Source organism: Habropoda laboriosa, unplaced genomic scaffold (assembly GCF_001263275.1).
Source record: "Habropoda laboriosa isolate 0110345459 unplaced genomic scaffold, ASM126327v1 scaffold3, whole genome shotgun sequence".
NCBI lineage: Eukaryota > Metazoa > Arthropoda > Insecta > Hymenoptera > Apidae > Habropoda > Habropoda laboriosa.
In genome coordinates, this window is record NW_017100127.1 from 192,268 (window position 1) to 198,036 (window position 5,769).

Sequence of the window (5,769 nt, forward strand, 5' to 3'; positions counted from 1 at the left end):
AGCTTTTAGTTCAGAGACTATTTCGGTGCGGATGCTTTGTACCTCTGACGAATATTTCGCGGTAGAAATGTCGCGCGGCGTATTAAAAGCCAAGTCTTTTATAGAATGAAGTTCATCAAACGACTTCCACGGATATACGCGATTTCTCGCGTTCTATCTTACACGAGAATACGCGGCTAAAGGTCCTCTTCCTCCCTGTACAACCCTCCATTCACTGAAGTTCCCCGTTTCAAGCATGAATTACGAAACACGATGATTCTCGTTTACCGAATTACCTGAACTGTAATTTACCGTCAACGGCTAGATCATATATGCTCGCCTTTCAATATCAACGCTAGCGTTCGTGCGACTGCGATTAAAAATTAATTTGAAAATTAATTTTCGAGAACGAGATTGCACAAATCTGAAATTTGATATATTTTTGGGAGTATTGTAAGGGGAGAATCATTAAAATTTGGATAAAAAGGGTCGTTGCTTCTTCAAAATAGCCCGAAAAACACGTGATTTCCAGATTGTGCAACCCTAATTTCTAGGTGTCGCAACTTTCTTGGCGGGCAGTGTAAATTTCTAAAAAACTCGATAAAATGACCGAGTGAATTTTTATTATGTATTAAAGTGTCGCTGAAAAATTACATTCGTATCAATAGAAACACAAGTACACACGTAAATGCAGAAAATACAATCGAGAAGTTACAAACGATAATATTTACAAGTACCGAATATTCACTTTTTTTCGAAAGTTGTTAATGGGATCATTTTGAACCGGATCATTCTACAGTGTTCTTTTCCTTTCTGTTTCGTCGACTCGCTTATTTCACGTGCACATCGAAGGAAAAAATTAATGACACATTACAGTTCCGAATTGTTTAATAAGCAATAACTCGTTGAAATAATTTGCGCGCAAATATTTCGCAGCGGATACGTAAACAGTTACATGGCAATGGAGGCAATCAAGCAATCAGACATAACGGCATTCCGAACTAACCGCAATTTTGTATTTACCCTGACAGGGGTGCAATAATCCTTTTCGGATGACATCAAAGATAAATTTCACTTGAAGTTTGCAATTACCTGCGGGCACACACAGTCGAGTGTAATTAATGGTCGATATATTGATTTAATAAAAAAAAAAAAAAAGGAAAGAAAGAAAAAACGATCGTGCGGTAATTTTAGGATATTAACCTTGCACACGGACGTATTGTACCTGCTGTCAGAGAAAGCTATGAATCGTTAGAGCGTCGAAAATAGAAGTAATCATGAAACATTTAATTGTTCTGCAAGTAATAAAAATCCCGTATCAATAAATTGTGTTATGGAGAAGTGATTATTGTCAATTAATTCTGCTGTAAAAGGTAGGGATACGATTAATTGCTGTCACGTATTCTTGTCGTTGGTGATTTTTGAAATTGGTGCAAGTATATTTCTGTTATAGTAGGAACAGTCAAATATTTTAGTTAATACTTTTTGTACAATTGTTATTTATTACATTTGAGTAGAGTCACTTTGAAAATTTTCCCCCGCAAAATTTTAGGTGTTGAAGTAACAATTGTTCGTGTACATTAACTCACTCAGAATTCACGATTTTTCAGTATTTATTCTAAAACACTGCTCGCCAAAAAATTGCAACACCTAGAAATTAAAGTTGCACAAATTTAGAAATCACATATTTTTTTTGCGCTACTCTAAGGAAACCATGACCTTATTTAACCAAATTTTAATCATCTTTCCATTTCAATATCCCAAAAAATATTTGCAAATTTCACATTTCTCCGATTTCGTTTCCAAGGTACTGCAACTTTTTTGCAACTTCTCCCGTATTCAGTTAAACCGAAGTTTCATCTTTTCTATATACCTTCCTCTCACGCTGTTTCAATATTTCACGTTAAATCGAAGGAAAACGTCACAGAGACACGCGCGTATTAAAATTCTCTAATATTTGCAGAGTTAAAATTACAAATTGTCAGATTTAGTATTTCAACAAACAACAGCAATATCGAACATTTTCAAAGGACGAACTGCTAAAAATGTATCGTTTTTCTTACAATTGATCATTTTTCGATCGAGCCTATACGCGCGAATTCGTTTCGACGAATTTCAACCCTCTGAAATTGCCAGCAATTAATTAACCCATCTCCGGTAGACGTTTTCATATATCGAATGATAGCATGAACGTTATGTTTCAACGGTATATCGGTATCCAGACAGTTTAATTTCATTTACCATCGTCCCTTGTTCAAACACAGACCGTAGAAATGAATCTAAAACGAACAAACGAAACGTACAACGCCTTATGTATTATTTGAAATTGTTTCGGTATTTAAACTGCGCCCGTGTTTATATTTCTCATTACGATCGTAACGCGCGTATAATGTTCGTCGTAATGTTAAGCCGATGATTTATTCTACTTTTGCACGCCATTTGATATCGCGAATTTATGAATAATCACCGACTCGATTAATCGTATGCGCACACGGGAATGTAACCAGTAATCATTTTGAACGTAATTTCGAGGAATAACATATTTCTACGTTTTAAATTGCCTACGAGGTTGTATGCACATGTATGAGAGATAAGAGAGGGAGATTCGTATTTAACGAACATGTTGCTGTATCTTGGAGTTCTCTTAAATTAAAACAACCGCGTGACTGTTTTTAATCTTTGAAAGTAGAGTCTCTTGAGGGTGAGAAATATGTGTTTGAATTTAATCTGCGGCAATGGTTAAATGTCACGATAGGAAATAGTTTTATTGAAGGAATGTAATTGTACTAAATATTGTGGAAAGTAAATTTTTTTTAATTTTACATAATTTTACTGAATATTATGGAATATAAATTTTTTTAAATTATACTATAATTTTGCTGAAAGAATTCCACAATAATTGATTTAATTTTAGTTATTTAAAATGTTTTATTAAATGATACTGTAATTGTTTAGTAAAATTCTAATTACTAAATAACATTTTAATTATTTTAATTGTAAAGAGAATTTCACCTGGGATTTTCTGTAGGAATGTGAAAAAATTTGAAATACTTTATTTAATCATTGCAATCATAAATACAGAGTAAAATGTATTACAGTAATGCCGATTGTTATGTCACATTTGTGTCTTTTACAGGCAGTTTTAATACCACTAGCAGCAAGTGTTGTCATATAATTTGAGAATCATAATATATACAATGATTCGGAACATGAAAGCACATCAGTCATACGTGATGTTAGTAATATTAGCAAAAATTGCGGAATGTGTACCATTCTACACGGTAGTTTTCCGGAACAAGAAGGATCCGAAGAAAATGACAAGCCAGTTCCAGTGATAAAGTCTAACAAAATAAACGAATTAACGAAACATATAACAGAATGATTTTGCTAAATTTATATGTCAAAGGAACTAGAAAACATCTACTTTGACGATTAGAAAATAAATTAATCTTATATTCGATGAACAATTTTACATTCAAATCTGTTAAACTCATATTCAAGCTTAGTAAGAATTTCTTTACTGAATAAATATTTAACAGATGCTGCGTTAAAGAAACAAAATAAAAACAGTTTTAGCGTAATTAAAGAATAGTTAATTTGTTATTATTCACTTACGAAGCTTTTGTCCATAACTGTGTAAATGATATAGGAACACTTACCGAATGTGAACTAAATCCAAACAGTCGTTACAAAATTATTAAGATTAGAAAAAGAAATTATTTAGTTTCTTACAAGAAATAATGTACTTAATCAGAATAATTTCCATATGATTCTATACACTTGCCCTAACGATTAGTTTCATTACTCTAAATTTATAAAATTCGTTAGTCTTTGAATGAAAAAATTCTTTGAACGCTGCTTTTCGTGTTTTTATTTAGGAATACATTGTTTGTTTAAAAAATTGCACGTGTTTGAAGAAATGGTAATAGCGGATTTTTTTTAATAATTCTCCTTCAAACCCTATTTGGCCTTCTTCTTGGCTCATTTACAATGAAAAGTTGCCAATTTGGAATTTTACACTCCAACGTTGAAGCGTCCCAACATTTACACAACCTTCTTCAAATGCTAAATTTATATTTTTTGCAGTTTTCCTCAAAAGTTACTCAATTTTTACAAATTACTCAAATATCCCAATTATTCATCACGTCAGATAATAATATCCAAACAACTGTGCTACGAATGTTGTTGAAGAAATGAAATTTCATTTGTATTTACCTAATATTACGTTATCCCATAAGTAATGTCGCTTCTTATCTTGGTTCAATGTTCCCACATATCAGAATGAAAAAGTGTACTTACCCTAGGTTTAATTTACAATCCGTAGAAATGAACAGATTTGCCAAATCTGTGTAGCGTGTTTAAAGATGTGAAGCACTTTTCTATTGATCCAACCCACATTGCTGAATGATTAGATTTGAAAAGCAAAAATAGAAGAAATTAAACAATTCCACTGGATCACCGTCTATTTCGTTCACTAGAAAACTTTTTAAACAGCAAAATCTTCGATAATACAAATCACCTGAAGTTAACGTTACGGCAATTTATTCAATCCAAAAAGATAAGATTTCTTTCAAAAAGTTGATTTAAAAATCGCCCAAAAATGGCAAATGGCCCTCGCAAACAGCAGTCGATATATTATCGACTAACAGTAAGTGTAAATAGCATTATTTCTGTATTAACTAGGTTTCTATAACTGGATGACCTAACAGTTCCACAAAGTTACAGAAAAGCAACGAAAACGTTGTCTATTTCTGATACACATTCAGGTCAAGGATGGCGTGTGTTGCGTACGTTCGAACAATATTCCCTATCCCGTTGTTCCCCGAATGAAAACAGCGCGAGGAACGATTGCCTGGGATTCCCCGGAGATTTCAAAGTACAGAATGATTGGCAGCGCGAATGGACCCACCAGGCGGAGACTAATGTGGCTTAGCTCTTTTCTATATCGCTGTCATTCTGATTGATAATCCTTGTTCCTCTCTCAGCTTGTCCGCCGTCGCTTTTCGTTTCTGCTTTTTCTCCGGGAGAGCAGAACTTCTGATTCCTCGGGCCGCCCGGTCTGCAGCCTTCCGGGATGCTGTGGAACACGAAAGTTTTAAGAAGTCTTTTCGTGTCGCGCATCGAAGAAAAAAATTCCACGAAAAGAAGAGGAGAGACATGCCCGGAAGGCCTATTTTGATAGTTCCCGAGGACGGGCGAATAAAAATTTTACTCCGCCCGCCATTTCTCCACGGGCATCTCTAAATCGACGTTTCGTGCTTCGTCGAATTTAACGCGTTCCTTGCTCCGGACAATTGTTGAATCTGTGCGGTTAAATAGTTGTTTGCTATTCTTGTGATGGTACAGTTTCAGTGAAGGAAAGTCGGTGTGCTAGAAGAGTGACACAACTGATAAAAGTAAATTTAACAGGAATTCTATTGGAAATTTTTTGTGATAGAAAGTTACTAACTGCTTTATTTTGTATTGATTAAAATTAAACAAAATTTGTAAATTATCATAATTTTATTTATAAGTTAATATAGATTTATACTGATCACTTGGCAATGAAACATTTTTTTTTCTTTTGCAATTTAGTTAATTGTCCTTTGGTTTTGGGGATCTCTAATAAAATATTGTTTATGTGTGTTGTTTACTATTTAGGAAAGTGTTGAAACGGGCTTATTTCCAATTGTGACACTGTTTTCGTTAAATAGTATAATTTTATTTCAGTAATGCAATGTGTGGGAAGAGAAATATATAACTATTTAATAGATTTCCTTAATTTTTCAAAATTAAATTCCCATGAAAATT

At 33.6% G+C, this 5,769-nt stretch overlaps 1 protein-coding gene across 1 annotated transcript in view; it reads left to right on the top strand.

Moving 5' to 3' along the window:
- Positions 1 to 5,769, top strand: part of LOC108578723 (tensin-1-like) — a 171,727-nt gene that overhangs the window by 391 nt on the left and 165,567 nt on the right. The gene's annotated exons all lie outside the window — the stretch shown is intronic.